The sequence below is a fragment of the Pongo abelii genome, chromosome 2 (assembly GCF_028885655.2).
Source record: "Pongo abelii isolate AG06213 chromosome 2, NHGRI_mPonAbe1-v2.0_pri, whole genome shotgun sequence".
In the NCBI taxonomy this organism is placed as follows: domain Eukaryota; kingdom Metazoa; phylum Chordata; class Mammalia; order Primates; family Hominidae; genus Pongo; species Pongo abelii.
This window is the reverse complement of record NC_085928.1, coordinates 93486872-93505535: the sequence shown is the minus strand read 5'-3', so window position 1 is coordinate 93505535 and position 18664 is coordinate 93486872. Positions and strand designations below refer to the sequence as shown.

General features: G+C 38.8%; 1 protein-coding gene across 27 annotated transcripts in view; it reads right to left on the bottom strand.

Moving 5' to 3' along the window:
* Positions 1-18664, bottom strand: part of FHIT (fragile histidine triad diadenosine triphosphatase) — a 1506756-nt gene that overhangs the window by 1075955 nt on the left and 412137 nt on the right. For all 27 annotated transcript variants that reach the window (XM_063722037.1, XM_063722040.1, XM_063722039.1 and 24 more), the window contains one exon: positions 873-966. The gene's annotated coding sequence lies outside the window, so the exon portion shown is untranslated. The remainder of the gene's footprint in view (positions 1-872; positions 967-18664) is intronic.

The window sequence follows — 18664 nt, the reverse complement described above, 5'->3', positions numbered from 1 at the left end:
TCACTGCAACCTCCACCTCCTGGGTTCAAGGAATTCTCCTGCCTCAGCCTCCTGAGTAGCTGGGATTACAGGCACTCGCCACCACGTCTGGCTAATTTTTGTATTTTTGGTAGAGACAGGGTTTCACCATATTGGCCAGGCTGGTCTCAAACTCCTGACCTCAAGTGGATCCACCCATCTCGGCCTCCCAAAGTGCTGGGATTAGAGGCCCTTTGCTGCTATTTTTAAAAATACATATTCAACATATCCGGTGAAATCATTCAAAGATGCATACAGATAAGTGATTATTTTACTGTAACATAAAGCCTCTTTGTAAGACCTACCCTTCACTGTCTGTCCCAGCATATGCCCTAGGACTTCCTCTGACCACGAATTGTACCATGCCACTGAAGGAGATCTGTTTCACCAGAGCCTCCTTCTGCTGCTCCTAACTTCATTTCCATTCCACTAGCATTCTCAAAGTCATGCAAAACATAACAACTTGACTTTGTAGCTGTTTAACCTTACTTTTTACACATAAAAATTATTAAATATGTGTAACTGCTGTGGGGAGGATAATATAATGGCATGTCAGTCAGGTAACAGGTAAGCTACATTTCATGGAAAAGAAGGGGAATGCTTTCTTCAGAAAGTGAAGTCATCATTCTTTTATTTAACTGACATAATATTTATACCCCAATTTTTAAAATGGCAGCTACAAATAGAAGTCAAAAGACGGTAAATTCTCCAAGGGAATCTAGCCCTGAAATTTTACCATTTTGAAAGTTCTATTTTACATGTACATAGGAACATTACTACTATTATAAGGATACTCATAGCAGGTCAATTATTTCAAACTCTTTGAAAAAAAAATCAAAATTAAGTAAACCTACCTTTCAGAAGACTGCTACCTCTTCAGAGTCCTCAGTGGCAGGATGCACAGAGCTTTTATAGAGGGTCTAAGCAGGCAAGATATTCCTAGGATACCTACACCAAGGACGAGAAATTCAGATGATTATTTCAGCAGTGATCCAGATGGCTCTAGGTACAATTTCATTAGGAACGTTCACCATGAATACTGAGCATTGCCACACAGATATTGTTAAAAGGGCAGAATGAAGGTACACATATGTGATTTTTGCAGGCATTGTCATTAGTCTGTACATGGGAGACTGTGGTTCAAAAGGGTATAAGTGGTTCATATATGATCACACAAGAAGAGGGGCAGAACCATGCCTTAATTATTCATTTCTGATTCCTAGTCCAGGGTTATTTCAGCCACATCATCTGATCCTCCTCAAGAACTGGAAAGTCCTGGCACTGGGGCTTTCCATTTTGCAAAAAGATGAGGCTGACCCATGAGTCTGGCGGGAAGAGTCTTTCTCTGGTTTTCTGGTGGTCTATGCCAAGTCATCTGTCTGAAGCGTCCTGTGTGGGCCAGTTTATTCACTTTCCCTTGAAACTCTGGTGTCCACAGAATCTGAAGGAATCTGACAAGCAAAGGAACATGGGGTTTTTTGGTCCCACTGGCCTGAGTTTGAATCCTAGTAATGTGTTTACTTCTGTGTCCTATGTAGCTGCTCAACTTCACTGAGCCTCACTGTCCATCTCTATCAAAGGGGTATAATAATATTTGAAGGGTACATTTATGAAGAGGATTTTTTTTTTTTCTAAATGAGAATAAAGTATCAAGCACAGTTTCTGGCACATGTTGGATGCTAGGGCAAAGTGAAAGCCCCATGACCCACCTTACTTGCAGGGATAACCCCAAAGTGGACAAGTGACAGGGAGGCTATTGAGACCTTGCTGCTCATAAATCACTCAATGACAATGCACTAATCCCCCAACTGGCTGGTTCCTCACTGCTCTGACCTCTACCTCTGGGTTTCCTTCATGTACACTTCTTTGAAATAAAAATATCATAAACACCAATTCATTCCCTAGGATCTCATTTAGAGGTAATTGTTTCCCTTTTTAATCTAATAATCTTGGCCTACATCATGTTACATGGTCAGCTCAATGTAGTAATTGAAAGCAGATGATCATTCATTTAACAAGTATTTATTGAGATTCTACTAAGGTGTCAGGCACTATTCCCTATAGCAGTGAACATAATAGTCCAAGATCGGGCCATCATGCTGCCTACCTTCTGGTAGAGGAGACAAACAAACAAAATACATATGTAAAATACATGATTGGTTAAATAGTTCTAAGGACTCTGGAGAAACACAAAGTAGGAAGGGAGATGGTGAGTACTATGGGTTGAATTCTGTTCCCCCAGCCCCTCCCCATCAGGAAAAAAGATATGTTGAAGTCCTAACCCTCAGTACTTAGAATGTGACCTTATTTGGTAATAGGATTGATACAGATATAATTATTTAAGTTAAGATGAAGCCATACTGTAGTTCAGTGGGCAGGCCTCTCATCCAATATGATTGGATATAAGAGGATGACCACGTGAAGACACAGAGACACAGGGGAGAAGGAACGCCATGTGAGAACAAAGGCAGAGATTGGAGTTATGTAGCTGCAAACCAAGGATTGCCAGCAAATAACCAGAAGTTAGGAAGAGGCAAAGAAATATTCCCCTGCAGATTTCAGAGGGAGCATGGCCCTGGTGACACTTTGATTTCAGACTTGTAGCCCCCAGAACTATGAGACAATAAATTTCGGTTGTTTTAAGCCACTCAGTATATGGTACTTAGTTACTGCCACCCTAGGAAATCAATACAGTGTGTTTGGGGAGATTGTTGCATTTTTGAGCAAGGAGATCAGGAAAGTTCTCACTGAAAAGGTAATGTCTCAGGGAAGATTTGAGGTGCAGGGGACAGCCATGATGATGGCTCTGGATGAAGAAATTCTAGGCAGAGGGAACAGAAAGTACAAACGTCCCAGGCAGGTGCACGTTTGTATGTTAGAACAGCAGGGAGGCCAGTGTGGCTGGAATAGCCAGGGGATAGTGGCAGGAAACCAGGTCAGAGTGATGACAAGGAGCTGGAGGGTACTAGACCTTATGGGCCACTCTAAGAACTTAGGCTTTTACTTGGAGCAAGGTGGGAAGCCATTGCCTAGTTCTGAGCAGAGGTGAACCAAGATCTGACTTACAGTTTAATAAGCTCTGTCTGGCTATTTGGTAAGAATAAACTGAAGAACAAGGCCACTTAGGAGGCTCCTGCAGTTATCCTGGTGAATAAAGGTGCTAGCCAGGTAGCACACAGGATAGTGAAAACTGGTCAGTCCTATGCGAAATATTTTGAAAGAAGATCCAAAAGGATTTGCAATAGATTGCAGGTAGAGATATGCCTGACTTCTTGATAGTACATAGAATTAAATTAGAAACCGAAACAACTTAACTGTACTGATCATCTGAATAAATTATCTTCTCAAATGCCAGACCAGCCAAAGATATTAGCAACATGTTTAACAGACAGGGAATAAGTAACCAGAATATATAAGGAACTCCTAAAATCAACAAAAAGAAAAAGGTAAACAAATAAATATTTTTTAAAATAGTGATTCAAAGAAAGAACAATGGACCATGGACATAAGAAAAGCAGCTCAACCTCAATGATATGGTTTGGCTGTGTCCCCACCCAAGTCTCACCTTGAATTGTAACTCCCACAATTCCCATGTATCATGGGAGGAACCTGGTGGGAGGTAATTGAATCATGGGGGTGGGTCTCTCCCATGCTGTTCTCATGAGAGTGAATAAGTCTCAAGAGATCTGATGGTTTAAAACATGGAAGTCTCTCTGCACAAGCTCTCTATTTGTCTGCTGCCATCCATGTAAGATGTGACTTGCTCCTCCTTGCCTTCTGCCATGATTGTGAGGCCACCCCATCTACATGGAACTGTAAGTCCATTAAACTTCTTTCTGTTGTAAATTGCCCAGTTTCCAGTATGTCTTTATCAGCAGCATGAAAACTGACTAATACTCTCACTAAACATGAGGAAAATGCAAATGAAAATAATGGGATTCTACTTTATTTCTATCAGACTAGTTAATATGAAAAAGACTGACACAATTCAGTGTTGTCCAAGATACGAGAAAAAATAGCATATTATTCTAGTTTACTTGCAGCAGAATCATGAATTGGTATATTATTCTATTGAGCAATTTTACTGTATTATCAAAAGTGACACTACACATATGCCATGGCATAGTAACTCTTCTTGGGGGGTATACCAGGGCTAAGAAACATACATATAAGGGGACATATACTAAAATAATTATTGCAGCACCTTTTTCAGTATAACAAAACTTGGAAATGACCTAAAAGTCACCCTTAAAAGCAAATCGGTAAATAAAATATGCTATATTTATATGATTAAAGGACATATGGCTGTTAAAAAGAATAGATTGGTTTTATAGGCATCAGTGTGGATGTTCCATAAATGTCATGGGCAGAAAAGTAACACAAAGGAAAATGTTAAACATACAATGTATTCATTGTAGGTCGGGGTCCCCAACCCCCAGGCGGCAGACCAGTACCAATCTGTGGCCTGTTAGGAACCAGGCCACACAGCAGGAGGTGCGTAGCAGGCAAGCGAGCATTACCGCCTGAGCTCCACCTCCTGTCAGATCAGTGGGGACATTAGGTTCTCATAGGAGCAGGAACCCTACTGTGAACTGTGCATGCGAGGGATCTAGGCTGCCTGTTCCTTATGATGAGATCCTAATGCCCGATGATCTGAGGTGGAACAGTCTCATCCCAAAACAATACCCCCCACTCCCCATCCATGGAAAAATTATCTTCCACAAAACCAGTCCCTGGTGCCAAAAAGTTGGGGACTGCTGCTGTGAATACACATACATGTATGTGAAAGTATAAACAATGGACTAGTCAAATACATCCCAAATTTATGGTAGGGAGTTTTATGCAGGGGTACAGGCAGCAAAGAAAGTGGAGGGTGCAGGGAAGGACAGGACATTATTGGTGAAAATGATTTAGTTTTATCAATAACTTCTTTAAAAAGGAAAAAAACAACACTGGAAGCAAATCTGACCAAACAAAAACAGATACTCGTTTTGGGATAGTGAGAGTATAGATGATCATTACACTAGTTTTTGTGCTCATCTGTACTTTTTTGTTTTCTGGGAGTAAAGGAAGGAGGAAAGGGAAGGAGGGACGAAGGGATGGAAGGAAGGAAGGAAGGAAGGAAGGGAGTTACCAGTTCTGGACTGCACTTAAGCTAATTGCTAATCATAGATGGGGATAGATGAGGTTACTTTTTTTGTTTGTTTTTTTTTTTTTTTGCTTTTCTTTTTTTGAGATGGAGTTTCACACTTGTTGCCCAGGCTGCAGTGCAATGGCACAATCTCGGCTCACTGCAATCTCCGCCTCCCAGGTTCAAGCGATTCTCCTGCCTCAGCCTTCCAAGTAGCTAGGATTATAGGTGCGCACCACCACGCCTGGCTAATTTTGTATTTTTAGTAGAGACGGGGTTTCTCCAGGTTGGTCAGGCTGGTCGAGGTTAGTTTTTTAAGGATGAAACTCAAAACTATGTTTTAACAATCAGCGTGACCATTGGTGATTCCTCCCAGACTGTCTCAGCGTGGAGGGCTGAATTTCAGTTCAGCCCGCAGAGGGAACCATCTGTCATTTGGAATGACAAGGAGCTCTCTGCCAGGGGAACACCAGAAGACCACAAGCAGCCATGGTCTTCACCACATGCCCACTGGCCCTGGAACCACCGACACTACAGGACACAGGAACACACATTTACAGACAAAGTAAACCAAGAGTACACCATGGACATCTTTTCAACCTTTTAAAAGTGCATTGCAATTTTCTAGAATCAAGGGAACAATATGCTTGATTAGTTCTTCAGCAGACTTGGCAATTTTGCTTGTCATATTTTTCTCTTTAAAGCAAGTTGGTCATTAACCTTCCATGTTCTAGGACTTGAGATTAGGCTTTCCCCCCACAAAATGAAACCTTTGCTTAAAAAAAAAGAATTTGCTTTAGGATAATTCATTTTTGCTGCTAATAACTGCAAGATCCTCATTGAGCCAAGGAGGTCATTCTTGAAAGGGGCTAGAATTGTGCAGCATGTTCCTTCTCTTCCTGGAGAGAGAGTCTGTGAAGGCAAAAAAGTTTGCAGGAAAGTTCAGTAATCATGAAGTGAAAGCCCAAAGTGACCTGAATGCTTCCTCCTGGGTCAATATTGTATGTTTAAAAAGAAACAACCAAACCTTCAGAGAAAAATCTGGCCATCCCCAAATCCCAATACAAGAAACTAGAAGGCAGGAGGCACCAGTAGTGTGCTGGATTTGCTCTCATTGCTCGGCCTCCATCACAGTTACAGTAGTTGAATATCATCCTTTCGTACGTGTCATCCTAAAAATGGGATTTGGATTGGTTTCTAACAATAAAACGAGCAAGGTAGAAAAGGAATGTTATGAACAAGTTACCAATGTAAATATGCTATTTTGTGCCTTTGAATTTGAGTGTTGATAAACATGATTCCACACATGGAAATTAGACTTTTCAGAGCTACTACACTGAATCATTTAATTTGTCTGAGTAAGTACTTATAATAATGTGGCTGCTCTGCACTGCAATAAACATCGGGTTTTCAAATGAACAAATGAAGTATGTGATACTCCTTATAAATGAAACTGCAGCAAAGGGCGTTCAGCTAGGGGGCTGTGCACTAAAATGGGATGGGTGATAAGAACATCTCTCTCCAGCCCCACTGATAGTGAAAGGAAAGAATCATATGGCCTCTGGTGCTACATTTTCTGTTCCTGGACAGAAGCAAGGCTGAAACCTCACTGTGAAATGATGGGGGACTGTTGCTATTTTGGGTTGTCACAGGGTAACTTGTCACACTACTCAGGACACATGAGGACAGATAATTCTGTTCCTCCAGATTGTGGACTTGAGAATGCTTTAGTAAAATAGCATAGGGGTATATTTTGCGTAGTGGTTAAGGACACGGGTTTGAATCCTGGGCTCTACCAACCAAACAGGTGCATGATTGTACACAAGTAATCATCAGTCTTCTCCATGCTCATTTTCCTATTTGGTAAAATAAGGATAATAACTTTGGCTTCCTCATTAAGTTATTAGGGGGATTCAGTGAGATAGTTTATGTAAAGAACCTGGCACATGATTAGAATTCACCTTTTTTATCATCATTATCATTGTCATCATTATTATTATGTTTAACCTTACTTTCATTTTAATCCATTATTCAATTTTCATTCAAAGCTCATTAAAAGCACAACTCTCTACATTGTTCAGTAATTAATTACTTTTGTTCATTTAACAAAGTATTTATACTTTGTTATATGTGCCAGGCACATATGCTAGGGGCTAGGGTACAAAGGTGACCTAATCCTCCTGGAAGCTATTGGAGGAGATGGGCATGAGTCAAAGGCTCCCATAGGAAGTGAAACCTTTGAAACTCAGGGAATAGCTCTAAAAGAAAGGAGCAGGCTAGGCATGGTGGCTCATGCCTGTAATCCCAGCACGCTGGGAGGTGAGGTGGGTGGATCACCTGAGGTCGGGAGTTTGAGACCAGCCTGGCCAACATGGCAAAAACCCGTCTCTACTAAAAATACAAAAATTAGCCGGGCATGGTGGCGGGTGCCTGTAATCCCAGCCACTCGGGAGACTGAGGCAGGAGATTCACTTGTACCCGGAAGACAGAGGTTGCAGTGAGCCGAGATCGTGCCATTGCACTCCAGCCTGGGCAACAGGAGTGAAATACTGTCTCAAAACAAACAAACAAACAAACAAACAAAAACAAAGGAGCAGATCACTCTAAGAGATACTAAAACAAAGGAACTTAAATTAAACCTGAGACCTGAAGGATGAGAAGGAGGAGAACAAGGGATGGAATAATGGCTTTCTTGAGAGAGACACAACAATATTCAAAGGCATGGAGTATACAGCACTTTATCATTGTTATCAAAAGTCAATGCAAAATGATCTACTGCATAGCTCAATTAAATCTAACAACTATATGACAAGCACCTACTATGAGCCAGGCACTGTGCCAAACTCCAGAAACACCATAGTAAAGATAGATATGATCCATGCCTGCACCCTTACCTCCCAACACCTACTCCCGTGTTTGAAAACCACACCAAAGTCAATATTTACTTTGTAACCAATAAATTACCCCTTTGGGTTTGATCACAGAGAGATTTCACCTGCATGGAAAAACTGGAATGCTTTCTCTGGTCAGACAAGGAATGTTACATAAGCCAAATAATTCCCTTTCTTCTTAGTTGCTGGATACCTACAACCAAATTTAGTTTATTCCATGGGCCTACCAACTTATACTACTAAAGATGGTCATGTTTCTCTTTCATGATTAATGGTTCTATTATTTGTAGACTACCTTTAATTTAGTAAACAGCCTCAAATTATTTGGAAAGTTATTAGAAGAGGGGAAAAAAGTAAAAGAAAACAAGGAAAAGAGATCTCAAGTTTCTTGAGATCTGAGAATTTTCCAATGTGCTTTTTGTAGTATTCGTGGTACCTAACATGGTGCTGGATGGAAAGCACTTAATAACTTCTGATTGTCAGATGGATGAAGAATATAAAGCTTTCCTGGTTCAACTTGGGCTTCATTAGAAGGAGGGAAGAATTGAAACTTGGTAGACCAGAATATGCCTCCCCACAACATGCTTCTTTAGCATAAGGATTATTTTGAGCTGATTATTTTGAGAGACTGCAGCTACAGGAGAAGATCTGAAAACAGAATAGAAGTTACCTTTTTGTAAAAGGAATTTACATCTATAAAGCAAATTTCTATTCATAAGGGTGTCTCCCTCTCTGTACCAGGAAGAGAAGGATGACCAAATCACTAGAGACTCTTACCAGTGGAGAAGACACCAACTTAAATCTGCATAACAAACCTTACTCATGTTTACCATACTTTTCCCGGGCATCCCTCCACAACTGACTATCCCCCATACCCTTCTTTTTTTTGTTTCAGTGGACAATGGTATTTGAGCCTGATCTCAAAGCCACCTCTTTGAGATTTATTCATATCTCTGGGTATCTCCATGTGTACATGAGATACACACATTTTTAACTTCTGTTTGTTTTTCTCTTGCTTCTGGGTCTATCCCAACCTAAGGACCATAAAGGGTAAAGAGAAAATTATTTTTCCTTCCCTACACTCACTTTTCTCTAGTCTCCAGGTTGAGAGGAAAGAAGTCAAAAAAGTAGCTGAAAAGTTTAGCATGATTTTCATTGTAAAGCAGCCCAATAACCAAACAGAAGCACCAGATAAACCAAAAGAAGAGAGTGGTAAGTGAAATATAAGGTACCATTAGAGATTTCTCTCAGAGAATAAGATTCTTGTAACAAAATATTTACCTTTCTTATTCTGGTGCTAGTAAAAATAAGAGAAATGTCACAGTTTTAATTAATGTCTAAGTAACAGGGAAAAATATTAAGCTTCTTTATGACAAAATGGAAATATATTTGCAATTCCATATCCTAATGTTCTTTCAGTTATTTTGGAAAAACTATTAGTCCTTTGGTTTCTTCCACATTAGGAGAGCAAAAAGCTATAATATGGCCTATCTGGCTAACTATCGGGAATAGGAGAAATCAATTTAAAAGAAATTTGGAAGACACCTACATTATCGATATTAGAGCAAAGTAGAGATCTGTCTTGTTCACAGCAAAGCAATCCAATTCACACACACACACACACACACACACACAACAAATGTTGCATTTATGGAGGTATTAAAACATCTCATCCTTGTCCTTAGCTTAACATATTAATAAGAATTTCTGAATTAATCTCCAATCGTGAACTGTGTGTAGGTGTGATATAAGGGCAGTAAATACTGCACAGCTTGCTTCAGGCATCTTTTATGACAGATTCTCTGACAGATAGAAAACCTTTAAGATTAAATTATTTCTGTATTTTCCTAAGAAACTCATCAGTACTAACAAGCATACCACTTCCCCAACTAGTTGATAAACAGAAAAGAAAATATTAATAAGTGATGGCACTTGAGGAAATAGTTAAAAAGAGAAACTCAGAACATAAGATTGTGATTATATATAATGAGGAGATTCTCAAAATGGCACAGAAAGGAAAGGAATGAGTTGAAGCTGAAAAACATATGTTTTTAGGAGGTAAGTTATTCCATGAAGCAATTACTAAAATGTGAGAGTTCTTCCCATGGTTCTCAACCTTATACTCTGAAAGAGAACTTCTTCTAATGCAAGACTAAGAGAGCCAATTACTTCAGCACCAAGGTATATCCTAAATCTCTGGACTTGGCAGTTTAAAAAAACTCTTGGAAAATGTTCTTCTAAAATCTTCACTAACACCCCTGACTTTATAAATGTAGGCTCTAAAAGGATAAATGAAAACTAACTAATTAGATAGCAAAATGGAGAAGAGAGAGCACTGAATAAAAAGACCTGCCAGAGTTCCAGTTGTACCTCTGCCACTAGCTTCAGACTTAGTTCATATTTACCATAAAACCATAATCATAAAAATTAATAATTATGGAACACTTAGTATGCCAAGAACTTTTCATACATTATCTCATTTTTTCGTCTTAACAACCTATGAGGGAGACACCACATTAGAGAAAAGCAGTTGAAGAATTTGTCCAAGACCACCCAGCTGCTCTGAGTGATGGGTTAGGATTCAAACAACACATTTTTTTGGACCCCAGAGCCCAACCCTTAACCACTCACTCTGCAGACAAGTTCAGAAACCTCCTAGGATGATCTAAAAGGCTTCTTTCAGCAATAGGGCACTAAGATTTATGAGACATGATTGTATAATGGAAAAAAATCGCAGGTTTTTGAAGTGACTTTGTAGCCCAGTTGAGCAGCTTCTTCTCTAAGCCTCAGAATCTTAGATAACAACACTACTTACCTTAAAAGCTGGCCTAAGGATCAGAGATAATACTAGAGCCCTTAGCCCCAAGTAATAATAATAATAATAGGCAGCATTTATATAATGCTCACTATGTGCTGGGCACCATCTAAGCATTTTTTCCCCCACATTAAAGTATGCAATCTTCACAATGAACTTAAAAGTATTATTATTTTGTACTTTTTATCTAATTGTATAAGAATACAATTAGATAAAAAGAAAAAAAAAGAATTCTATTGTTTTGATTCCTGTTTTACCAATGAGGAAACAGAGGCAAAGAGAGTTAAATTACTTGACCTAAATCACAGTTACTAAGTTGCAGATCTTGGATTCCGATCCAGACAGAATGACTCACTGGACTTTTTATCTTTTTGTACTTTATATCTAATTGTATAAGAATACATTGTATAAGAATAGATAAAAAGAAAAAAAAGAGTTCTATTGTTTTGATTCCTGTTTTACCAATGAGGAAACAGAGGCAAAGAGAGTTAAATTACTTGACCTAAATCACAGTTACTAAGTTGCAGATCTTGGATTCCGATCCAGACAGAATGACTCACTGGACAACCCAAAACATATTGGAGGCACTCCTACTGATACATAAAGAACCTCCTTGCCATGCCCAACGTCTGTGTCACTCTCACCCAAAGTAACAAATTTAACAGAAACTTGGGAGGATGAAATACATAGGGATGCCCAGATAACTCGCCTACTGTCATTCCGCAGATTGTGCCTTTTAAAAAAACAATTTCAATAGAAACCAGCAAGAAAGAGATACATCAGGTATGTCAGATATATGTGGTCACAACTATTTTTTCTCCTTCCTGGCTAATCACTCCCTTTGTGTTGATAACGTGCTGCTTTAGATCAATTAATAATAATAATAATAAAAAAGCACAGAGGCACCATAAAAGTTGTTTTTCCTGTTTTCAATCTGGAAGAAATTCAGTCTCTTATTCATTTTAAAAACTATTTTAATAATAGCTTTTACTTAACCCAATATATCAAAAATATTATTTCAACATGTTAATAAAAGTTTATAAGAGATTTTATGCTAAGCATTCAAAATTCAGGGTGTACTTTACATTTAAGGCCCATCTCAAATCAGACTAACCTGATTAGTCTGAATGCTCAGTAGCCATAAATGTTGCTAGTGGCTACCATATTAGACAACACAATTCTAGAAAGATTGGCTTAGAAAAGCTCTGGTTGTTGATATTTCTAGGTCTCTTTCCTTGGGCTGGTCAAATTCCCCAGAAAGATACCTTTCAATCTCCTGCCTTAGGGGTATAAGCCTGGGTGCCATTGTTCTGAGACTTAAGTATGGGAAAGAGCAGAAGCCCCATCATATTGTCTTTCACTTAAGCCCCCACTTTCATCACTATACCTGTCCTCAGCTATGCATGGTGACTCCAGTCACACCCCTGTAGTTGGTCCAACCCCTCCAGTCTTCCTCCTGGGGAAGTAGGGAGGGAGGCAGTTGGGAGAGGCAGTTCCCAGGCTATGCAGGTTGGGCAAGAACTCTGGGGACTGATGAGCAGTTATTTGTTATTCTTTCAATGTTCTTTTAATATTCCTTCATTCCCACTTTCATACATTTACAGTGCCATGAATTCCTGACACTTTCTAGAATCTCAGTTTAGATTTTACCATTTCTCTCCCCTTTTAAATCAGTCCCTGGCCTTTTAAGGCAGCTTCTACAATTATATTCTGTGAACTTCTCCTCTATTATTTTTGTTCATATTCCCCTCCCCTTTTTTAACTAACATTTTTTATTTGAAATAATTGTAGACTCACATGAAGCCTGTAAGAAAAAAATACAGAGAGGGTCCATATGCCCTTTATCCAATTCCCTTCAATGGTAACATCTTGGAAAACTATTACACAGTAACAAAACCAAGATATTGACAATGACACAGTCAAAACACAGAATGTGTCCATCACAGGGATCCTCTTGTTGCTCTTTAATAGCCACACCCACTTCCCTCCCACTCCACCCCTTCTTAACTTTTAACCACGAATCTGTACTCCATTTATATAATTTTTTCATTTCAAAAATGTTATACAAGTGGAGTCATACAGTGTGTAATCTTTTGGTATTGTTTTTTTCCCCCTTTAATCTATTCCCTGAAGATTCAGTCAAGTAGTTTCATGTATTAATAATTCATTGCTGAGTAGTATTCGATGGTATGGATGGGCCACAGTTTGCTTAACCATTCACCCAATAAAGGACATCTGAGCTGTGTTCAGTTTGGGGCTATTACAGATAAAGCTCTATGAAAATTCATGTGTGGGTTTTGGTGTGAACATAAGCTTTTGTTTACTTGGGATAAATGCCCAGGAGTATAATAAGTGCATGTTTAATTTTGTAAGAAACTGCCAAACCATTTTCTAGAGTGGCTATAACATTTTACATTCTCACCAGTAACACAATTTCTCTGCATCCTCACCAGAATTTGGTGTTATCATTACCTTTTATTTTAGCTATTTCAATATGTTCATAGTGATAACTCATTGTGGTTTTGATTTGCATTTCCCTGATGGCTAATACTGTTGAACATCTTTTCATGTGCTTATTTGCCATCTGTGTAACCTCTTCAGTAAAATGTCTGGCCATGACTTTTACCTATTTTCTAATTGAGTTGCTTGGATTTTTTACTGTTGAGTTTGAAAATTCTTTATGTATTTTAAATACTAGTCCTTTGTCAGATATGTAGTTTGCAAATATTTTCTTCCAGCCTGTAGTTATTCTTTTCATTCTCTTAAAAGGGTATTAAGCCAGGCGTGGTGGCTCACACCTGTAATCCCAGCATTTGGGAGGCCGAGGAGGGTGGATCTTTTGAGGTCGGGAGTTTGAGACCTGGCCAACACAGCAAAAGCCAGTCTGAGCTAAAAAGAAAAAAAAATACAAAAATTAGCCAGCCACAGTGGCATGCACCTGTAGTCCCAGCTATTCCAGAGCCTCAGGCAGGAGAATCACTTGAACCTGGGAGGCAGAAGTTGCAGTGAGCCGAGATCGTGCCACTGCCCTCCAGCTTGGGGAACTGAGTGAGACACTGTCTCAAAAAAGAAAAAAAAAAAAAAACTCCACGGTGCAAAAGCAAAAGTTTTAATTCTGATATAGTCCAATATATCACCAATATATCATTTTTTTTCCTGTTATGGATTGTGTTTATGTCAAATCTAAGAACTCTTTCCCTAGCCAGAGATTCCAAAGATTTTTCTCTAATGCTTTCTTCTTCTAAAAGAAGGGTTCTTTATTCTGTTCCATTGATCTATGTTTCTGTCACTCCATGGATAGCCACATAGTAACTATGCAGTAAGTCTTGAAACTGGGTAGACTGATTGCTCCCATTTTATTATTTCCTTTTCAATATTGTTTTAGCTACTCTAGTTCCTTTGTTTCTGTATGAATTTTAGAATAATCTCATATATATATGAAAAAATCATACTGAGATTTTTGATAGGAACTGCTTTAAACCTGTATATCAATTTGGGAAGAATTGGTATCTTTACTACGCTGTGACCGTCAAATCATGAACATAATATTTTTCTCCATTTATTTAGATATTTAAAATGTATTTCATCAACATTATATAGTTTTCAACAAACAAGTTCTATAAATGTTTTATTGGATTTATTTCATGTAAGTATTTCATATTTTTGAGCTAAGGCAAATTGTACTATATTTTTAAAATTTGTGTCCACAGATTCATTGCTAGTATAAAGAAATACAATTGATAATTTAAATGTTTATCTCATATCCTGCCACCTTAATGAACTCAATTATTAGTTTTTCATTTGTTTGTTTGAGATAGGGTCTCACTCTGCCACCCAGGTTGGAATGCAGTGGCACACAGGTTTTGGCACAAACACAACCTTCTGTAGCCTCAACCTCCTGAGCTCCAGCCATCCTCCTGCCTCAGTCTCCTAAGTAGCTGGGATGACAGGCATACACCACCAGGCCTGGTTCATTTGTTGTTGTTGAGGAGAGATGAGGTCTCTCCATATTTCCCAGGCTGGTCTTGAACTCCTAGGCTCCAGCAATCCTCCTGCCTCGGCCTCCCATTGTGTTGGGATGACAGTTATCAGTCACTACACCCAGCCACTTACCAGTTTTAAGAGTTGGTTTTGTGTTTTTTTGTCTTTGTAGATCACTTAGGGTTTTCTGTGTAGAAAATCATGTCATCAGCAAATATTAACTGTTTTCTTTCTTTCCATCTGTATGCCTTTTATTTCCCTTTCTTGCCTTACTGCATTGATTAGAACTTCCTGCACTATGTTGAATAGGAGTGGTGGAACCAGCCTTGCCTTGCTGGACTAGACTCCATTTCGTCGTGGTATATTTTTCTTTTAGCCTGAATTCTGTTTGATAATAGTTTGTTAAGGATTGTTGTGTCTCTATTTATGATGGTTATTGGTATGTATTTTTCTTTTTTGCACTGTTTTTTCTGTTTGTCACATCTGAGTAATACCAGCTTCCTAAAATGAATTGTGAAGTGTTCTCTCCTATTTTCTGGAAGAGACTGTATAAAACTCCTATTAATTCTTGTTTGGTAAACAAAGAATTTTTTTGGTAAACAAAGAATTTGTTTGGTAAACGAATGTTTGGTAAAATTCTCCAGTGAAGCCATCTGGGCCTAAATATTTATTTTCAGGGAGTTTTTAAATGATTAATTCAATTTTTAATAGTTATGGGCTTTTAAATATTATCTATTTCATGATAGGTGAATGGTAGGAATTTGTGTTTTTGAGGAAGTGGCCCATTTCATCTAAGTTGTCAAATTTATGTGTGTAGAGTTGTTCATGGCATTTATTTATTACCCTTTTGATGTCTACAGGGTCAATAGTGATATCTCCTCTTTCATTCCTGATATTGTAACAAAATGCAGGTCCAGATGCCCATTGTTTACAGAGTCCAGTTAACAAGAGTGAGGTCTGGTAGAAAGAAAGTCATTTTACTAACCAAAACCAGTAAAGGGGAAATGGTCAGATTCCCACCCAAAGCAATCACTTTGATTTTGAGGGAAGGCAGGGGTTTAAAAAGGGAAAACTTGATAAGGAAGGCATGCAAGAATTGCACTAAGTATAATATCTGTGTGTCTTGTTCTGGTAGCTATCTTGGGTCTCAGTCTACCTGGATGGTGAGTCAAGACATCTGGGAATATCTTTACTTCTTCTTTATTCCTGAGGATATTTTCACTGGCTGTAGGACACTGGTTTGATTGTTGATTATTACTTCATTCAGGACTTTGAATGCTTTAAGTTCCTGAGCAGCCATGGCCAGGTTTTAACCAGCCACCTTGAAGTAATCGCTGGAATTTTGCAGCTGGGTCTCCAAGCTTAGTCTGCCTGTCTGAAGATTAGCCCCTGGAACTTCTAAGAAGGCACTGTAATTAGATACTAGCATATAGTTAGACAAATGTGAAGGGAGTACATACGGTGAAAAAGGGAGGGACGTGGAGTCTATTTTTAGGCTGAGGAAAAAGCTTCTGCAGTTTTTCAAGGTTGTATCTTGAAAACCAAGAGAAGAGGAAAAAAATGTTTTAAAATGCATTTGGAAGTTAAGTTGCCTAGTTACAATATTGGTAATTTGTGTCTTTTCTCTTTTCTTTGTCAGTCTTGCTAGATTGTCAGTTTTATTAACCTTTTCAAAGAACCAGCTACTCTTGTTTTCCTTTGATTAAATTTTGCATGATACATCTTTTCCCATTATTTTACTTTCCTCTATTGTTATATTGAAAGTGAGCTTCTCATAGACAGAATATAGTTGGGTCATGGTTTTTAAACAATTCTGCTAATCTCTTCTCTGTATTATAAGTGGTATATTTAGACCATTTAACTTTAATGTAATTATTGATATTTTAGAATTTATACTGCCATTTTATTTTTTGTTTGTTTTCTGTTTGTTCTCTTTGTGTTTTTCTGTTTTCTTTTCCCAGACTTCTTCTAAGCTATTTGAACACTTTTTGGAATTCTGTTTTGATTTATCTGAAGTGTCTTTCAGTGCATTTCTGTACATAATTTTTTAAAGATTTCTCTAGGTATTACATGATGTATTTATAACTAAACGGTTTACTGGTGTCATCGTTTTACCAGTTTGAGTAACATATAGAAATCCTATCTCCCCACTTTGCATCCCTTTATCTTCCCCATTTATAATATAATTATCTTAAATACTTCCTCTACATGCATTTACACCCACATCAGAATGTTGCAATTTTTGCTTCAACCTTCAGACATAATTTAGAGTTCTCAAGAGTACATATGTTTTTGCTATGTCTTTTTCTTCCTTCTTGATGTTGAAGAGATCCATTTTTAATTGTCTTCTTTCCAAATAGATAATGCCCTGCCCTGCCCTGCCCTGCCTTCCCTTCCTTTCCTTTCCTTTCGAGACAGAGTCTCACCGTGTCATCCAGGCTGGAGAGTGCAGTGATGCAATTATACCTTACTGCAACCTTGACAGATAAATTTCTTTAGCCATTCCTTTAGGGCAGGTTTGCTGGCAACAAGTTCTCTTAGTTTTCTGGCCGGGCGTGGTGGCTCATGCCTGTAATCCCGGCACTTTGAGGGGCCGAGGCAGGCGGATTGCCTGAGCTCAGGAGTTCACGACGAGCCTGGGCAACACGGTGAAACTCCGTCTCTACTAAAACACAAAAAAATTAGCCGGGCGTGGTGGCGGGCGCCTGTAGTCCCAGCTACTCGGGAGGCTGAGGCAGGAGAATCGCTTGAACCCGGGAGGCGGAGCTTGCAGTGAGCCGAGATCGCGCCATTGCACTCCAGCCTGGGCGAAAGAGCGAGACTCCGTCTCAAAAACAAAAACAAAAACAAACAAACAAACAAAAAACACAAATTCTCTTAGTTTTCCTTCATCTGAGAATATTCTGACTTCCGCTTTATTCCTGAGGATATTTTCACAGGCTATAGGATACTGGCTTGACTGTTGATTGTTATTTGCATTCCGGACTTTGAAAGCTTTAAGTTCCTGAATCTCAGCAGAAACTCAAAAATAATACATGTAGGAAGAGCTAAAAAAAATACAATAAACTGGATCCTATCTAATTTAAATGTCATCAGGCTACAAGAAACTCTGATTCTGGCAGAAAAAATAAACATGTGAAAAATAATTACAATAGTGTGTGATAAGTACAAAAATGCAGGTATGTACTTATCACAATGCTGACACACAGAGAGAATTACCACTGCTTGAGAGAATCAGTGGAAACTTCTCAGAGATGTGTGAATCAGGTTCTGAAAGTTAGGTAGTGAAAGGACTTCCCGGGTGGAAGGGGAACCCTGCACGAAAGCCCTGAGAAAAGCAGAAAAGATGGTACATTTGAGAATCTGTGAGACTGAATGCCTGGCTGAGGTATAGAACATCCATTGGAACAAGCAAGAGATGCTATAGAAAAGACAGGTAAGGGAAGGATGCTGGGCTACAGGGCCTTATCCTCGACTATACTCCACCAATCCTGTGTACCACGAGGAGCCACCGAACAGACGAAAATGGTGAGTGTAATATTTAAAGTAATGATTGCTACTATAACACTCTTTTTAAAGTAGCTTTTCCATGAATTATTAACATTATCTGTAGTCTAATATGTATCAAAATTTAGTTTATGGACTGGTAGGATGTGTTAATGGCCAATAAAAGTAAAAGACTCAGCCGATTCCCTGCCTTCTACACTCCATTTTACACACACTCCATTCTGCCTGCCGAATGACTTCAGTATCTCTGTGACCAGTGAGTGAAGCAGCATGCAATGAGATCATGGCTAGATGGCAGCACATTCAGTGAAGTGCTTCAGC